We start from the raw sequence: 20,801 nt of genomic DNA, 5'->3' as shown, positions 1-20,801 counted from the left end.
CGCACCAAGTGTAAAACAGGGAACAAAATGGAAATGGATTAAAGCAGCCGTAAACGTCTATAACGTCCATTAGGTACAAATCACAATCGAACGATTTCCATGAATGTTAACGACGCTATTTTACATATTTCCGATTCGATCTATTTACAAGCTCTTTCTTTGTTATAGCAACAAACATTCTCATTTTACAGCCTTCGTAACATCGTAATTCGTACTCTCAGGCTGTATTATCTCTCAAGATGCGACCAATACCACAGCGAGTGTAAACATGAATTAGCAACGAGACGCAGTCAACGCAATTTTATTCGGACCATTTGATATGTCGAGGCGTGACACCACAGTGCGTTAAGATAGCTGTCTGATGAGAAAAAAATGAAACATTTGATCGTTTTCGATTAGGTCTGTTCCTTTATTGAAATGCTCGTAATGGAAAAAGACGCGAAGCTAAAGGAGGCGTCGGAAAAGCAGGAAAAATTTCGCTTCAGGCAAATCATATATATTGTAAAATAAGTCACAAATTCGATGTGACCTAAAACCAAACGAAGTTCAGCCCGAGAGAATCCTAGATGGCGCAAACGAAGTGTGTCAAACTGTAGTCGCCCTGTGCCCGCGTTCGCCTCGCTATACTTCTTGCATTCCGCGGTGTACTCTGCGCATCGCTTTCTCTGGCTTCGTTCCTTTCACGCGCGTCTGCATATATTTATCGTTAAGTTACCTTTATACAAACACCCCGGGCAAGATAGATCGCGCGCACATCGTGAACATCGCAAACGCGACCCTTTACTTGTGTAGTAATGCTTACTGCTTGGGGGCGTAACGACCTGCCGGCATATCTGGACTGCGCAATGATAGCAGCTCCCCTAAATGGAGTTGGCAGCTTCCCTCGGCCGTTTTCACGATAAAGACGCGAAGTTGTTCCCAGAGTCTTCCTAGCAGACGGAGAATTTCATTAAGCCGGCGATACTCGCCGAGTTCAGGAAGTTAATGCGAGCCCTTATTCTAACCAGCCGGCGTGAGCTTCGCCGTTGGAATTTCTTCTATAACGACGGTGGCCAGCGCTATGCTGCGGATCCATCGACAAACACCTAGTTCCTTTGCGTCACTTAACCACGCGACAAAACGCCGAAACCTCCCGAAGACTTTACCAACTTTCTTTATTAAGCTCTTTCGACGAGTTGGAATTTTCAGTTGGCTAGCTCGATTCACAATTTCCTTCTACGGAAAAGGACTCCATCGTGTCACGGTGAAACTTCTTGTTTTGTAATAAAAAAAAGAAGCACTTCGCTACAGTGTCACGTGACAGAAGTTTCACACAGTTCGAGGCAAAAAATTTTCTTTTATTGGAATCTTGTTTTTGTTCAGGTGGCACGAAGATGTTTCGAGGATTTCAATTGAACTGCAATCTGTGATAGGGACGTGCTGAACACACGTGTGTGCGAAGATCTATAATATCGTAACTATATATATACACTTGAAATGTCGGACTCGCGTAGATAAATTGTCATCTGATAACGATCGGTAAATGCGTTTCCACCCTGTTCCGTGTTAAACGTAATTGACTTGTGTTAGAATTATTAATACCATTCCGGGATTTACACGTGATATATATATTTGATCGAACTACAGATAAAACCGATATTTCACCGAATTGGATGTTTCAGATTATTTTCTCCTCTTTTTCGACCTTGTTTTACGATCGAAACTGGCATTTCCATTAATCGACATTCATTTACGCGGAAACGATCGATGAACGCTGGAACGCACCAATAAAAGAAATCGTTGGGGCGGTTTTAGGGCAAACATACTGCCTGTCTATAAACGAACTGAGTTCTCCGTGGAATTAGGTGAAATGTGGTCCCGGTTCAGTGATCACCCAGAGTCATTGGAAACTCATGAAATTTCGAGCTCGATAAAAAAGATTTCAATCCCTCTTTGGTTGGCAATCGAAGGAACCGTGGCGCGCGACATAACGTCTCTATCGTTGAAGTATATACAAGTTGTCACATTTGAAATTTTACATACAATTGTCTGTCAGACAATTCGTTGTTCAAGATATATTCATTATTCGTTATCTTATTGTATCATATATTCCATTATCCAAATTTTATTATTCCAAAAAAAAGATTAGGAGTAAAGCTTGCTTTGTTTCCACCAATTTGATAATGTATATAGAAGCTACAGGACATTTAGTATATGTAGTATATGCATGTAATATATTCGAATACTTCCGTAAGTGCTGGAATGCTTTCGTGAACTATAGCACGTACATATACACGTTTCCGTTTCTTCGAACAACGTAATTCACGGTTGAACAGTTTCTCGCGAAAGTACGATTTCGCGAAATCATTCCAGACATGCCTGAATGACAAATTATTATCGCAACCTCGAGATCTTCAATTCACTTTAACTTCATTTAACTTGTCAGTGTAAATAGATTTGTTTCCACCCTCACCTTCCCTCACCCATCATCCTCCTTAAACAATTCCGCGAGAGTTTCTCATTTGGTCAACGGAAACCTCGACCTCCTGTGTGTGCGTATTTGCCTTGTATTTGCCTTGCCGTGTATTAAGCAACATTTATGAATATTATGAGCGCGACATAGTATGGTTTTTAATTATCCTCCGCGAAACTAAAGAGAATCCGTGAGCTTTTGTGATATTTCAATTAAATTTGCAGTACATATACCGATGCATCGAGGTCATGCCACAACTTCAACTATAGCTACTTTTATTAAGTTACGCATACCAAAGGCCATTCTATTTTGTTATCAAACAATATTCCCCATTTTTGCATGTACGTGTCGTGTTTATACAAATAGTTTCGCATAGTATTCACTTGGGTTCTTCCCGGGCTGGGGAGTAAAGTAGGGACAATGCGCAGTAGCGAATCGCGTACGAACGCATACAAATCTATATACGTGTCAACACTTTTTCCCCTTTGTCACGGAAAGGAGGTAATTATGGTTAATTTATTGTTTGCCAGCCTTCAATCAAACCAACAGACAAATTAACAACGACCACCATGGAGAATTGTTTGAACGGCTGACCATTGACTGTCAGTGTTTGCAATGTCGCGAGCAAACTGTAGCAATTGAACCTGTCCTGTAACGGATCCAACAACTGATTATTGATTTTGGTGTAATATGGTATCGGTAATTTTCAGTGGCTATTAACGAACGAATAGAAGCGAAAAAAGATCACAATTCAACATTCTGTGCGTTGCAAAGAATATTCGATATTTAAACGTATTCGCTAAATTTGAAAATATTCACTTTCTTAAAATCCTGGTAATTATTTTATTCACAAATTCCGTATCCTTTAACATTTTCGACCAACAAGGTAAGTAGTTCATCGTATTTTCACAACATGTTTATGTTTCCAATATAAACGAAAGATTCTTCAACTCTCAAAAACAAAAAAAACAAGATTAGCTTTTGAAATCATTTTGTAGACTGTTTTATTATATTTAGATCATATACTTTAGAGATTATATAAGTCTCCACAAACCATAAAACAACAAATTAATACAGCATTCGACGATTGAGTAAATAATCGCAATGCACAATAAATGTTCGAGGTTAGGTTATGCAGCAAGGCGCGAATTTTTATTCCACGTATCTCTATGGACAACAAAACGACAACAACAGACAAAGATGACATACAAGCATCTATTAAGTGGCCACGATACACGATGACATTGGAGGTTAGGTCATGCCAGGATGCTATATGTACACATGTCGCGCGACTCCGGCGAAACGTGATACGCCTCAAGTCACAGACGCGTCTACCTTTTTCTCGGAATCGCTTCTCGTCGTCTTCTCGGAGCTCTCACGGGCCCGTGTTTCTTTCCTTTCGCTCTTTCATCGTTCTGCAAGAATACCGAGCGCGGAGAACACCAAAATGAGTACGAGGGCTTGTCTAATTGTAGGAGCACGGTGAAGGTACGCAACAAAGCGGCGCCGCTTCATCTTGTATACAGTTTTGCACCCTCAGACGCCGACGCCCATAAGAGAGAGAAGGCCACACGTATATCCGTAGCACAATTATACGCTTTTCAGGCTCCCACGTCGGTATTATGCGCGTCTGGTCTTTTCCTTTTTTTTTGTTCTTTTGCTTTAATCTACCAGGGAACCGATAATCATGTTTTCGAGAGATTTCACGTCCTTTTTTCTCGCGTTACCTCTCCATGTACTCAGGGTGAATGCAATATTTTTTTAGTCACGACTCGGAAATATCGAATGTACTAATCGTGTATTTCGAACCAAATCAGAAACGATTTTTTTTTAATGCAGCAGGAATTTCCAGAAAATTTATGGAAATAAAATGCATTTTTATCCTCTTTTGTAATTCATAACCGGTACGATATTTCCATGGAATGCAATTTTTTTATTATTGCTCTTTTTGCTTTTTGGGCTTCAATGGCACGATACGTTTTTTTCCGCCTGGGAAATAAATGCGATAAAGGGGAGGGCCACAGATTTCTCGATTACCGTTATTCGCTCCGACGCAACGCGACGCGACGCGACGATTTGTCCGTTCGTTAAAATGTTTTGTCTGTTCGAAATTTAAAAAGGTTCCGCGTAATTGCACGGGTAATTAATTATCATAAAATCGCCAAGATAAACGTATTATACTCGCTAAAATGGCAACTCATTAACGTTTTTTGCTCGAAGCTTATAAGCAGTGAAATAATAAAAAGTGAGAGAATAAATATGAAAGAAGGGAAGAAAGGACGGAAGTGCAGCGTGTCCTATCGATGAAAGGACGGTTTATAAAATTCTGTACATTGACCTTAAGATCGTCACGCGCTATTGTCTCTGTAGGGTGCTATTTTCGTTGGCCTCGTCACGATCCGCCGTACGAAAAAATCGTTCTGTTCCCTCTCGAATTACTCAGCATGTCAGATGGGAGTGTCGTACACGACCAGTGATTAAAAAAAACAAAAAGAAATAAAAAACGGAACGTGTACTTAGGGTAGTTACTACGATACTTTGTCCTATCTTAATCACTGTCATTGTATTTACGTCCTGTAATTATTAAATGTTTCAACTTTTATTATCACCGGCTGGCCTCATCAAAATTGTCAAATATCGTTTATGTCACTAACAAATTTAATTAGCGTATTGTATATATTATTAATATTGTATATTCTATTCTAGGTACACAAAGAAAAAAGAAATAAATATCGTTAAAAAATGAAGAGGTTAACGAACAGAGAGGTTAGGGGACAAATCTAAAGAAGGGGCTCAAAAAAATGGGGATCGAATCTTTATGAAGGATGAATATGTCGAAGTGATTACATAAACTAAGCACTACTCAAGGATAAGTTCCCATATAACAGTAATTATCACGATCTATTGTACGTATAATGCTCACGAGTGTAAGCTCATTGAAGAGGTACTCAATTGTAACTTAGCAATGCGGTTCAACGTGCAAATAGCACTTATGTTTGTGGTTAGACTGTTTCGCACGCGGTATTCGCTACGCGTTCAAAGTATTGAAGCTATTTTTCATATAAACAGCATTTGTGGGACAACCACATTTATTCCTCGTAAACGAATAATGTCGTGCGTGGATAGTATTAGCAAGAAGTTATTAGATATTAATAAAGAAATCTACCGATCAAAAATACTTTTTTTTACGAACAATATGTGCATGACACAACCATTTTTGTCTCCAATAACTGAATAATATTATCGATAATATTAACAAGATCATAGAATTTATTATATTAACACGTTGGTCGCGCAGCATAATTCGGCTGTTTCCCGCGGGATCCAAATCCGACCGTCGGTACGCAGAACGTTGGACGCATGTCGTTGGAACTGTACAGCACAACAAAAAATATATGCCCAATTACGTAATGTCCTACCCGTTGAAGAAAGATGAAATGATAGCACGAGAAGATAAGAACGGTATTGTGATGCTCAAATGGAGAGATGTTCGAGATGTTAGAATATTATCAACAAAACATGCACCCATTATGATTTCAAGCTTGAATTCTACATATCGCGGGCGTCCTCTGAAACAGAAACCTTTGGCGGTAATTGCATAATAATGGAAAAACTGGTATCGACAGAAGTGACCAGATGGTCTCATATGCTACTACGATACGGAAAAGCATCAAGTGGTACCTGAAATTAGCACTACATTTACTCTTAGTAACAACTACAGTAAATACTCTAATTGTGTACCAAACAGCTACAAACAAAAACATAGAGATAAAAAAATTTCGGGAAATTCTCGTTTCCGAATGGTCCGATGCGTTCTCAGAAAATACTGTCCCACAACCATCGGAAGAAAATGAAGAAGGTGTTTTACCATTTGGAGATTCATAAGAATCAGCAGGGCAAGCCTATGTTATGAGAAGAAGAGGCAAACTGTCGCACACCAAGAAGCGAGAAGAAAAGGTAAAAAAAACTATATAATATCCTATATTTAATTAACTCGAACAAGAAGAGCGTCACCCATATTTGATATGATAGTGTTCTGTTTAAAATGGAACGTTAAAATATAGCACAGGAAGCGGTTTGTTCATAGTATATTTCAGAATGCTAATTTTAAGGGGAAAATTATTAGAGGAACTAAATCTTATACAATATTAAGAATTCATGAAAATGAAAGAAGTTTAGTCATTATGAAATTCGATGTTTCATTCATGCGGGTAGCCATTATTCCAGGAGAGGTGTCGCCATCTGGCAAATCATATTTTAGCTATAAAGCGTTTAGTTCGATAGTTTTGGACATAAGTGGTGCACACAAAGCATTGTATACGACCGAGCAGAAAATACAATAAGCCAGATTCGAAGTTAATCTGGAGTCAGAAATCCCGATGGTACCGGTGTGTCTGTCAAAAGATAGATCCTACGCTCATATTTCAAACTTTGCTTTATGTGTTCGGTAGTTCGCTCTTAAATCTTGTAACCGATCCAGTCCACAGCTAGAAATCACAGAGGAAAATCATAAACTCAAACAAGAAAAGAATACTGTACGTACGAAACAACATAAAAAAAACTCGGTCACTAGTTATATCATACATACTACTACTTGACGCCACAATTTTAAACTATACTACTTGTCACTTCGGCTTGCTACTCTATCAGTCATACATCCGATACAATTACCTCGACCAAACGTATTGTTAAAAGCAAAACTTTGTTGTTCCTTGTTCAAACTAAATTTGTATTATTTCAATTTTTAAAATTCAATATTAAATATAACAAATTGCAAAATATTGTCTATTTTATAGGAACCTCGTCGTTTTTCGATGAAAGATCAATATCAAGTTACATTACACACCAAAAAAGGGTTTCCTTCCAGGGAGGAAACGCTCCAAATTTGTGCTGTTTTAATTTTGATATTTTGCAAATTTACTAACTACAACGAACTGTAAAACATCTATTTTATGAGAACGCATTACCATTCTTTGATAAAAAATCAGTATCAAGTTACATTACATGCCAGAAGAGGATTTCTTTCGAGAATATTATGGAAAAATACACCAGAGACACTCGTGTCGATCGTACACACGTGCATCGAATTATCGACTATGCCTCGAGTTACGCGTTCCAACGCACACAAACATTCGCGCTTGCCGTTTTTTTTGCCACGGGGATCGTTGCACACAGTTCAGCCCCGTGTGTATACAAAGTTTATGCATGCGAGACGCGCCACCCTGCACGTGGATTGCTTCCACAGGTTGATAATATCGGCCGCGAGAAGATAATATCGACGCGCGATTCGCGACTTTGCTTCTCGGCGAATTATACGATGAAACATCGGCTTGCCCCCGTAGGCTGCAATTTGGTAACTGTTCGAACGAAGAAAGAGAGAGCAAGAGCAAGAAGAATACACGTATCGAAATATCAACAACAAGATTTATCGACGATGCATGCAAATCGAATTTTCTTTTTTGCGATAGATGCAACTTAATTTTTGAAACCTGCCAACGAATCGATCGTCGAACAAAGGCATCAAAGACACGTGTGTTACGGATATATAACGGCTCGCGAAAGCTATCCTAACATGTAATAAAATTTAAAATGTTTTATATAACACACAATATGTATATATATATAATACATAAAAGTTTCCTATAACATGTGCTGATATAGTTATAACTTGTACGTTCATGAGCTATTGTAGGAGAATGTAATAACGCATTTACAAAAATACCATGCAATTCATTTTATGATATATTTAATATAATAGATTATAGATGTATTACTGATATTCCAGGTCTTTGAATTTAGTTTAATGCCTAGGGAATTATCCTAGGGATTTTTATCATACCAAATAAATGAAGGTACTTTTCTCATACACATTATGGAAAATCTAAATGGAAGCAGAATGTCTGAGGTGAAATTGGATTCTTGACTACAATTACATAGCGATTAACCATGGTGCGGAGAAGTCATAGAAAGGAAACGAGAAGCTAAGAACGGAATACGCGATGAAGAGTGCAGTGATCCTGCGGTGGACAGAGATCTAGAAAAGCACTGGAAGAGAGATTTTTGTTTTCTTTTTCTCTTCCTACGTAGCACAATTCCCCGCCTTAATATATACAGAATACATGTAGACTGAACCTAATGGGAAGAGATTTCTCTCCATTAACATATTCTCACGATTGTAACAGATCACGTTATCGTTTGGGTCAATTACACGTTATACGCATTTGCTAGTAAATAGTCGCTCGCATGGCGATGCTACGATAAATGGGTAATATGTTCGCATAATAAAGCAAAGAACTGGTGACATAAGTGCATCTTACTCATACCATGAGAAAAAAGGTAAAAACGGAAAGAAAGGAGATTACCGGCTACCGTAGTAACACGATGTAACTTCTCTTAATGTGAACCGACAGTTATGTATCGCGTTAATGATTTCGTGTCTACACTTTCTACCAAGACTTAAATGGTCGCGTTCACTTCCGTCCGGGATAACAGCGCAAACTGTTTGGAACACTCGTGCGCATTATTATTACATCACAGAGCAGATGCATTACGCCTTCTGTTCCTACAGTACCGACCATAATTACATAATTCTAAATTATTACAAATATGTACAGACGTATTTCAAATGAAACTTTTTAATCTAATTTTCCCCCTGGATCTTATCTCAAGATATTGTATATGGTTAGTATATATTAATAAAAACAGTAATTGATATTACTCAATACAACTAAAAGAGTCGTAATTGAAGGTGGATGAAAATTGTTACAGATACATGAATTAAATGATATTAAGTGAGTATGTTCAATGTTGGAACAGTAGAGTAATTGAAATATATGATTCTAGTCACATTCTAGAAGTTTCTATAGATTCTATGAAGTGTCATCTATTCACTACAGGTAAACATGGAACTTGAATGATACAGGTACATTCCTCGTTTCAGTTCAAAATTTAACAGAGCATTTGTTTCCAGTCATGGCAAGAGGCAAAATGTACTTTCGTATTTGGAGAACTGCATTAGTTGCCAAAATACTTATAAATGGTAGTGTACCTCTAACATATAAAATCTCATGCGAAATGTTTTTTATCCTTATCTACATCTAGTAAGTACGTACAACATGTTCGAGTTGACCTCGTACGAGATTTGGTTAAGGAATCAGCAAAAAATTTTAACCTATAAACATTGCGAAACGAAGTCAATCAGAGGTTATGTACGACGTCATATGTACAAAACACGTAGTACAGTACGATTTTCTTTTTGCGATGAATATGTCACATAGTATTAACAGTTTATGCAAATCGTGACTAACACGATACTATACGATTTTATGCGTTACTTATTCGTCCCTCGCGACATCTATGATCATATACTATGGTATGTTTTTTAGTTCATGGCAAAGTGTGAATTGCCTGTTATGAACCTTTTTGTCATGCGTCGGTGAACCGCAGATCACGTAGCACTCTGTTTTTTCGTCGATCGCCGATAAACTGCAAATCACGTACCACTAAGTTTCCCTCGCTTAAAAGCAACTTTATTTTATTATACGTGTCCGTGATATCCGAGGTTATATTCTTGCTACAACAAATGTATAGAGTACTGTTTTTCAAACCCTATTGTAAGTTTAATGCCAAAGTTTCATCATAAACTTTCGCTTCTGAATTAAACTGAAACAATGCAATCATATATATATATATATACAGTTAATGAAAATACGTTGACATCTACCATAGAAAATTTGGATATATATATATATATATTTAATAACGTATTTTCATTAACTGTATATATATATAAATATATTGTATAAGTTACATGAAACCTTTAGAAATTTCATTACCACTGCAATGAAAGTGATTGTCATGATTATGTTGGTTAAATTCGAAACTAATCTGAAACTGTATACAGCAGTTATAAGATATTTATTACAAGTATATACATAATTAGGAAAAAAATCAATATACAGCATTAACAACCATCTTAAACACGTAATAACTATAAAAAATGATGTCACTGAACATTGAGGTTTTTAATGTAATGGATAATAATTGTGTGTTCAAATATTTTTGCGATACTTGCATTAAATATCCATTAAATAAGTCCATTGTCAAATTTGCTCCAAAATTTACCAACATAATCACGACAATCGGGTCCCATTACAGTGTTAATGGAAATTCAAAATGTTTTGTGTAACACATCTGATATATATATTCATAAAAGCTTTCTATAAGCGTCGCAGTACTTTCGCCAACTACTGTATAAATGAATATTAACAAGTACCAATATTCGTACAATATTTTTTAGTCTGCAGTCGGTCATAAATTTTACGACAATAGAGATTTATCATTCAGAATAGAAACTACGATTATTCATACACTCTCGGCGCTTCAATCATGAGTTTAATAATTCATCTACGCCTCGCTCGAAACAAAGCTACGAGAAATACGGGAACGGCTATTAGTAGCGCATTTTGTCAAGCACACGATTCGTCAGAGTTGCCAAATGTCACCTCTGGTCTCTATTTCGCCAGACTTTTTCTATTATTAACGAAAAATGTAACACTGAGTTGTCATTGCGAAAATAGAAAATGAAAAGAAAAGAACGAGCGGTTGTTACGAAAAACATATATGCGAAGTAAAAAGTAGCCGTGCGCACGAAAAAACTTTAATTCAAGAAAGGAAGGTGAACGCAAGAGACAAGTTTGCCAACCACTATCGCGAATTTAAACGTTTTCAGCGCTTCCCACCATTCAGTCAGAGCGCTCCACCGCGATTTCAATTTAAACGAATGCGAAAACGTTTCTCTCTCGCAACTGTTTTTTTTCCTCGTTTTGTTTAAACACCGTGTTTCCCACTTCACCGAGTTTTCTAGTCGGACTGGTCAGTTCAGAAACGCGTATAGAAAAACTAGTGGAAACGGAACAACGGTGATGCCAAAAGTTGCCATTTTCTTCGTTATTCTTTTATTTCTCGCATCTCTTGGGAGACCAATGTGTACAAATGTTATAGAGGTATAAAAACTACCAGGACAATCAATGAACATTGTCGACGACATCTAATTTTCATTTCGATAATTTTATTAACATCGTAGCGAATGCGCCGAAGATGTATTCTAACTCGGAGAAGAAAAGAATTCGCTCATTTTTCGAGAATGTTCTAACAATGGAGCAAAAAGTATTTCACACCCGCCCATTCACGTCGCTCGTTTTTTCCGTTCGAAAGAACGATAACTCCCGCGTGCAATTAATTTTACTTTTTCAGTCGCGTTTTATAGACCTTGGCAAAACGAACAAAAATAAAAAAGAAAAAGGAAAAATGAAAAAAGGAAAAAGACTGGTATCAATCATTTCATTTCACCAGCGTTCTCTCTGTTTCGCCCATCTTTTCAACAAGCTCTGAGAGCGGGGTACTTCCCCTTTCGCCTATCTATTCGTGTTCGTTTCTCTCCCCTCTTTCAGTCTGCGTTCTCTCTCCCCCCACTCGAGAGAACATAGCCTCTCTTGCTCACGCCGCGCCACAGTCGGAATCAAACGAAAGAAGGCACTTCGAGGTCCAGCCAGTCATTATCTAAAACGTCCTGAGGTAAGCTATTAAATGCCATCGGTATCTTTCTCGGTGGCCCGCTTGTCGCGCTTGTCGTTCTTCTCTCCTTTGTGCCGACTGGCTGCTCAGCGTCTTCCAAGATCGTGGCCTAGACATGGGTGGCCTTTTCCTTCCCTGTGCTCGTATTATAAAGAACGAAGAATCAAGAAGGGAACAAGAACAGAACGAACAACCCGGCAGCAGCAGCAGCAGCAGCAGCAGCAGAGAAGAGAAGAGTGTGCGGATAGGTAGAACCATCTCTCTCTTATTTTATCCCCGGTTTCTTTCTATCCATCTGTCTTTGTCTCACGCTCTACCGAGAACTGACATTCCAGCCGCCTATTTCGAGAATGACTGGACCCGTTTTGTGTCGCGACATGTACCTGTGTATTTCTCTCTCTTCCTCCTCTGTTCATTGGAATCACGCCAGTTTCGCCGGCAGCAGACTCGCCCAATATTCTCGTCTTTCTCGCACCCATCTGCCAAGCTACGCGTATAGCCCCCCTCCTCACACCCCTTTTCCTTGCCATCCTTCTTTCTCGCTCCTTGCACCGACATTTTCGTTCGATACCGGGGCGCGTGCGACTACACACCGAGACTAGACGACGTATATGTCCTCTATCTGCTCCCACCACTCTCCTATTCCAAACCCTCGTTCATTTGCTTTCCTTCGCTACTGTGTCTCCTTTTTTTCCTTGCCACTCCTTTGCACGTCTCTCCTTTAGTCCGTCTCTGTTTCTTTGGATGTGGCACATATGTGGCAGAGGGTAATAATTATTACGAACAGCTCGGTCCCCTTTGTGCCATGTAAGAAAATATCCGCCACGAATAGAGAGTAAAGCGAGAACAGAATGGAGGACCCCATTGCATTGCTTTCAACGCCCCCTATGTGTTTTCATTGGATGGCTTTCGCGCGGTGAGAACTTGTATTCCTATTGGTGAACCGATGTAGCGGATATGTACATGTTTTTTAATCTCGATAATACACTGGGGATATAGATGAAGTTCATAGAGTATCTGGTCGTTAGTTTGGCTTAAGATTCTGCAACAGACTCCTGGGAGAATGGGCCCTTAGGGTGGATGCACAAGTCACACATTATAGGTACGTAATTACGATCAAATAGGTTTCAACTATCGGAATCGTGTATATGTGTATAATATTAAGCGACCTGTTTGAATACAATACCCAGAACTTCGTAGATAAACAGTAACATTTGGTGGATTAATCGATAATTGAAAACCGACGAAACATGTATTTTAATCGGTGAAGACATGTATTTTGATCATATAATTGATTTATATATTTCGCAAGTGTAATCGATAAAAAACCGTAAACATGAATTTAATATGAAAACACAGCCGGTTAATCAACGCCACGAAAACGGCACGGTAACGAATTTGTTACGTGCAAATTATATACTCGACGGTGCCGTTCAATTTGCACCAGAACAGCTTTTCTTCCTGCAGGCAACAAGGCAACGTGCAGTTTCAGGAGGGAATAGTTATCACTCGGTACGTTCTCTCCCCATCCCCACAACCCCCATCCACTGTATACTCCGTCTTTCTCGCACCCTAAGTCCACGTTTGTCTCTCTGCTTGCGTGTTCCTATGTATATATGTGTTTGTGTCCCGCTGAAAAGCTCCGCGTTCAGTCGAGCACAAGCAATGGCGGCTATTCAAAAGCGTATTGCAAAAATTCCGCCGATAGAGGATGAACAACTTCTCTCCCTCTTTCGATGCATAGGCAAATCGCGTTCGGTGGAGTGACTCGAAAACGTAATTTCGACGGGCAAGCTGACAGAGAAGAAGAGAGCGAGAGGAAAACAGGACTAAAACCAGCCAGAATAGTTAACTCTGATATTCATCCAGGATACTTCAGAGGATCCCTACACACGGTTGTACGTGTGTCTCTGTTTCACATGCTGCGTGACTTTTCTCGACTGCCCTAACTCTATATTGTCATTGGCTGCTTACCTTACTCTAACACCGGCTCGGCGATCCGCTGGATCCCCTCACCCCCTGCAGCTAGACGAACGCGCGTCTCTCTTGTCCTTCTGATAAATTTGGCCTCTCATGCACCTCTCATGCGTAATAACGCGAATGTGCTCACGCTCGTTTGTCGCATTTCCCGAGGCAGACCGAACAATTGTTTTATATTCATTTACATCTGCGGGCTCGTGCACCCTTCTATTCGTGTCGAAAAAAAAGAAAAACACAGAAGAAAGAGAGGAGAAAACGAGATGCAAGATAGAGGGGAAATTTGGAAGGGTGAGGAAGACGAACAAGAGAGCGGAGAACGAAAGAGAATTATGAATAAAGCATTTAATTATATTTTTTCGAGTGTTCTCCTTTGTGCAGTCAAACATAACCCTTTATCCGCAGGATTCGTTAAGTTAAGTGGTTTCAGCAGCTGCCCCCTCTTCTACTCTCTCACTCATCCTAAGCAGGAGCAAAGATGGATGTGGGGTGGGGACAGCTATAATTTAGCCTGCACTTGCTTATTTACTACGCCCATTATCGTCGTAACGCACTTTGCATGCTTTCGCCCATTTCAGCGCTTTCGGCTCGAGGTTGGAGGAACTTCGAAGGCGGTAGAATGAAAAGGTGAGGATGAACGAAGAAGAATATCGCTCGAGTGTAAACAGAGATTGAGAGTTGAAGAACGTGTTTCCGTAATAAGCACCAAAAATTCCATTGAATGGTTGATATCAACGAAATAGTAAACAGAGCGTTCACGTTTCTTAGGAAAAATTTTACATAACCTCAAACCGATCTCTTACATAACCTTACAATACCTGCTCTTTGCTAACCCCAATCTAGAAAATCGAGAAACTAAATTGGAATCTAATCGAGAAAAATCGAAGCTACGCGTTTAATCGCTATTTAATATCTGTCTAAACAATTCGAGTGTGGGATGTGCGCGTGCGTATAGGTTTATGTTAATAATTCTCAAAGAGAACCCGGCGCGGCGAAATATTTTTCTCACGCTCATTACTTCACACGGACTAGCGCAGAAATAGAAAAATTAGTCGAGAAGATTTTACTGTCGAATAACGGGGTGAGCGCCTAGTGTTTCCTTTGAGAGAAGTTAGGAGTTAACGAGTCACAGAGACGCGAGACGCGCTGGACCTGCGTGAAAAAGGTACACAACACGGTGCATGTGAAAAGAGAAGAACAAAAGTCTCGGCCAAGAAGCAAACAAAGAAAGCAGGTATAAGTAGAGAAAGAGAAATGTCTATATATATATATATAAATTATAGGTATACCCACTTGTTTTTTCTAGGGTTGGCGGTCTTGCTTATTGAGGTCGTCTGCTATTCAACAGCAAACCTAATAATAGGAGGCCGTTTTCGTAGAAGGAAGCGAGGGAAGTCGTTGTACCGAATTATTCCGCGGCTCGGACCTGCAACAAGGCGCATAAAACGAAATTAATGCGGCAATAATCGTTTTGAGCATAGTGTAATTCGCTAAGCCAACTACCCTTGAGGCCGGTTTAATTCTACAATAATTGTTCTACATGGCAACTAATCACTGTGATATTACGTTGCCGTACTTTTCATACGTGGCGTCGGTCCATGCGCCATTTCGAATCAGTTTCCGCACTCTGCTTGTCTAACCTCAAGTTTTACACGTTTATTTTTCCTTTTATTATTTTTACGTCGCTTTTTCATTCCCTTTGCTGGAGGCTCGTCGAGGTTGGCGTTGCGCCATAATATAGCGCGTGATATTAGGGAAAACGCGTCCGTAAATTCATTACCTTTTACGAGGCGTTTTCCTCGTTGTTAGCCGCCTTTTTATCCTCAAGACCATTACTCTACTGTCGCCCATTACAGTGATCCCCTACACGCTAAGTATTAAAATCGCGCGCAATGACAGGCTACAGTTCTCACGCTTGCTCGACAACGCGATCAAGTGGAACATAAAACACAAAATAAAGTTCAACGCGTTCATGAAGGCAGACACGCACTTGTCTGTTTACCAAGAAGATTGGAATACATACGATGAAACAAACAATTACACGGCAGGGGAAATTAAATACATCGAGAATTGATAAGTGTTGCCTATCGTGGATACTTATAATACCTCACGAAAGCGCATTTATGTGTCATGTCATTAACACGTATATGTCATTACATGTGCACATAAAATATTTTGAAATTTCATAATTGAAGAGTGCTTGTAACAAACACTGTAAGTGCCAAAATAGAAAAACTTATTTTTTTTTACTGGAAGATGTTTTGCGTGCCAATAAGAATGCTGTGCTATAGAATCTAAATGCAATTTCCCTGTCTAAATAGTTAGTAATAACTCTACAAGACAGCGTCACAAGGTCGTCTATATAGAAAAAAGAAAGTGCCAATGAACATTAGTTAATTATTTTTTAGCTTTTGCACATGCCATCTATCTAAGTTATCCTAAATGAACGAAACATTGAGTTTTCTTTACAACCAAGAGATGGCACATAGAGGCTTTTCTGCACATCATTTTTCTTTTTCATGAGTTTGTACTACATTAATGCGTGTTTTCTTTCCCTCCTAGAAAACTCGTTTCTTGGCACTTACAGTGTTTTCTACAAGCATCGCGTAATTATATTGGTAAAGTTTGAAATATACATGAAAATGTACGTAGAAGCTACAAGATGTTTCGTAAATGCATCTAGTAGTTACGTAATAGTCCTCGGAAAAGTCAATTTATGTATGGAAATTTTTGATTGCGAATTAGAAGATAATTATCAAGTTTACATATGACGGTAACATTATTATTACGTAACATTAAGGATACGTCCCGATTAATTAGAGATTAATCGTAAACTGTGTGAATATTCGAATGGAGATGAATTATATCCGGCGGAATGCATGCAATTACATTACATTGGGGATCATTATAGGTCAGAGTCACGGTACATCTCAAGGGAGCGGAACTCCATCTACCTCAGGAATTCAGATGATTGTCTCATCTATAAAACTTTTGTCATCAAAATTCACAATAACTCCAACTTTTGTACCCAGTGACGGGAAAACGAAATTTCGTTTCATAACCTATTATCTCCAAAATTTTCCTTTTACAATATTATTTGTAAGCCAATACGCAAAATCCTAACTACTAATTAAGTAAATTGAACAAGAACCAATCCTCCTATTTACTAAATGCTTGGCCCTCTAGACCGCAGACACGTCCTCCAAACACGAAACATAGACAATAGGAAACGCGTCGATCTGATTCCGTATCTAGGAAAGCATGCCACGATACGGTTAATTTCGATCGAACGACCAGAGAACTGCCACCCTCGGATTCTGATTAAAACAATCCTCTGCAACACACACACAAACACACACGCGCGCGCGCGCGTGAGAATACAGAGAAAACGAAATATCGTTCAATTAGAAGAATAAAATTGTCAGCTGTTATAACGTAAAGCCCATTGGCTACCATAAGCTACCATAAGTTGCCGAAGTATCATATTACCAATACCAGATATCTAATAACTAGACTGCGTATTTTTATAAGAGATTTAGAAACACAAAAATGCATAGAATGCACGTAATATGCAAACAAATTGGATATAAAAAATATCCAAAGTATAGCACGCTTTATAACATTCGCTAGGTCCTATTCTTTTATTCGTATTCATGAAGATGTGAATTCGTATAAAAAGTCTAGTAATAATCTATTTCGATAAGTTGGCCATGTTCGCGTAAGTGCGCCACCTTTCTCTGTAATTAAGGTGATTCCGAGCCGTCAAAAGCGTGCAATTACAGAGCAGTAAAAAGAAAGCTACGCGATAACCACGTAATAACCGTTAACGCCATCAGATTTTAATCACGGAAGCAGAGTTGCTACCCCGGCTCCTGGGTTAGGCTACGGCCACGAACCACCATAAACTATCCACTTACTAGACACTCACCACGCGCTCCATCTACCAAACTGTACGAAGAACCTCCTCCCACTCTACGGTTCGATTAAATCCTCGTCTATAAAACCACACGGCTACCTGAAAGCCAGTTTCGATCGTGTCTATCCGTATCGATCAGTGGTTCTGATTAAAATGGTTCGGAGAAGCATCGGAGGGGACGACCATGAAGGATTCGGGAGCAAAGCAGCTCGCTGGAGCAACTTATCTCGTTCATGAGATAATGTTCGAGTGGATTAAAGCAGTAGATATGTATGCTTGATGCAAGGATAGTGGCAAACGACGATATGGTTCAGAAAGGAAGAGATAGACGATGCAGGTACCGAAACCCGTGAAATCGTTTATCTCAATTCATGCAGGTGGCAATACACGTTCGAGGCTGTGAAACGATTCACGAACGTCGTTACCCTGATTGCTCTTCGTCGACCAAAAATACACGCTGATTTCATTGTCTCTTATCTGTATTTGTTAACTATTCAGAATAGGGTACATCTTAATTGGAAATTATCCTTAGATAAGAATAGGGTACATTTCCGATGATCTTGTAGATATGTTGTCAAAATCAAGATTCTGTGTATCTTCTTCTTACATACGTAACCCTCAGTCGATAATGCGATCGAGTGCACTTCTCGTCAATTGTTCAATTTCATTAGGACACGTTTAACCAAATTGGCAAGAACATGCAGCGAGAGTAAAAGCATTCAATGTAAATGGTCATCGAGCAACTGCTTCCTCAACTCTAGTAATAAACGCTACAAGAGACTCTTCGACACGGTCATCAAACGCCAAGTGATGAAAGGATGCTAGTTTACACCTTAGTTTTACCAAAGCGATAGAAGAACGAAAGGAAATTGCTTGTTGAAAGGAAGCATCGAAACTAAAGAACAGATAATGGCTACAATAGATGCAAGCTGAAAAACAATTACAGCTATAAAATTAATCGAAAGCTTTATCGTAATTACGAGAACTTTATCGCCGTGTGAAGGAGCTCTTACCGATTCATGTAACGACTAGACACCTATGAGAACGGGTGTGCCCCGTTTCCCTCCTCGTTTTTGTAAACAGAGGCACGGCGGTCGAGAATGTGTTTATGATCGATAACTCTTGGAAATCGTGCAGCGTGGAGCGTGTTGTTCAATATTTAACGCACTGACCCAACCTCTTTGCGCCGCAGTCGAGCGCAGCAGCCGGGACGACATGAATTTCAGATGGGATGAAAGTAAAATCATCTGACAACGACGCCAGCGTTACGATTGAATTAACGTCTACGTGGTTGAAACGTTTACCCTAGCGAGGGCGTTTGATAATTTAAGAGCCATGAGCGAAGCGGAACCATCGACTGTTAATGGAAATCGAAGAACGATTAGACAAATTCGACAGGATAATGGAAAGACGGCAGAAACGAGTTATTAATCCTGAAATGATAGTACACTGTGATCTTTCATGTATTAAGTAACGTGTTTATTTTTATTGAAATGTATGTAATTTTGTGCGTTACACCGGATCAGCTGCATAGTGTGATACACTGTATATATATAAGTATATGTGTGTGAGTATGTGCGTGCGCAGCATCTCGTAGAACAAAAGAGTGTCACTGTTCCGTACGCAAGGTAAAAATTGAAAGCAGAAGAGTGCTGAAACACGTGTAATGGGTATCTATGAACATCTTGTAAATCACATATTAAATAAATGCAAAACTATTTTATTATCGTCTCTACATGTAATGAAAGTGTTGCTACGTATTTATTTCCGCGATTACGATCTACAATTCTCAATAATTTTACATGAAGTATACACATTATATATGAGAGTGTGTTGGTAAATTTTCGCAAAATTTTTTACATATTCGAAATGTAGATAGCGAATTATTGTTTCGTAATTAGCAGATCATTTTACAAGAGGGCCATAGAAGTGTGACGTGTGACAATCCAAAAGAAACAATGCGCTATTCCAACGTTAAAAACGTAACAGGAATGCGCGAAATTACAGAAAGAAAGATTCGGATGGTATATATATATATATATATATATATATATATATATATATATATATATATCTATGAACGATAAAAATGACTCGGTAAAAATGGCCTGGTAGAATGAATCCACTATATCTCGCGCTAATGAAAATTTAAAATGGAACTACAATCGCTTTAATGAAACCTATAAATATACGCGGAACAGTTTAATCGAAACAGACTGTGAGCCGGTCGTACCCGTTTTATAAATATAGAACAAATTTGATCGGCGAACGTAGCGCCATTCCGAATGAAAGCACAACTGTCTCGATCTATTCTTCGATTTGTGTTATTGTCCCGTATCGAGAAACGTATTGCAGAAGGAAACGCTAGCTTTACACTTGCATGTGTTGTCCACGATTATTAGCCGCCTTGCTGCGTAATCCTCTCTTCGATATGTTATAGGACACGCTACCGTAAACGCAGAAACAACGGATACGACTTTATCTGATGCAGGTGGTGTGGAAAATGCACATCGATAAAATAGAAATTCATATATGAAGACCACAGAGAAAACATAATCAGTTCATTTTTATTGGTCTCCTGATTTTTACGTTAATTGATGGTTAAAGAGATGTATTTCAGTGTGAAATAATTGACACAAGGATAAGTTAAGTCAAAATCTATGAATTTTTAAGAAACCAAAAACTATTTAACGTAATCGTAAAACCAAATAAGGGGGTAATTTGAAATTAGTTGACAGTATAATAGAATTAAAAAATACCCTTTTCTTATTTAAAAACCGAAAATATGATTTATCATAATGCTCCTTTGTGATCTTACGTCGGCGAATATGAGAGTGATTTTTTAAGACACAATATCTAAGAAATTTAAATAGTACTATA

The 20,801-nt window shown here is 38.8% G+C and overlaps 1 protein-coding gene across 3 annotated transcripts in view; it reads right to left on the bottom strand.

Moving 5' to 3' along the window:
* Positions 1-20,801, bottom strand: part of LOC138183199 (uncharacterized) — a 122,890-nt gene that overhangs the window by 30,700 nt on the left and 71,389 nt on the right. Inside the window, exon 2 of one of the 3 annotated variants that reach the window (XM_069119831.1) lies at positions 15,299-15,431. The exons of 1 other annotated variant lie outside the window; for it this stretch is intronic. The gene's annotated coding sequence lies outside the window, so the exon portion shown is untranslated. Of the gene's footprint in view, positions 1-14,002; positions 14,112-15,298; positions 15,432-20,801 lie in introns of those variants that run through there. One more of the 3 variants, XM_069119842.1, reaches the window with a different exon arrangement.

The sequence above is a fragment of the Bombus flavifrons genome, chromosome 1, assembly GCF_040668555.2.
Source record: "Bombus flavifrons isolate JBK064 chromosome 1, iyBomFlav1_principal, whole genome shotgun sequence".
Lineage (NCBI taxonomy): Eukaryota > Metazoa > Arthropoda > Insecta > Hymenoptera > Apidae > Bombus > Bombus flavifrons.
The sequence above is the reverse complement of the archived record's forward strand: the minus strand, read 5'-3'. Positions and strand labels throughout refer to the sequence as shown.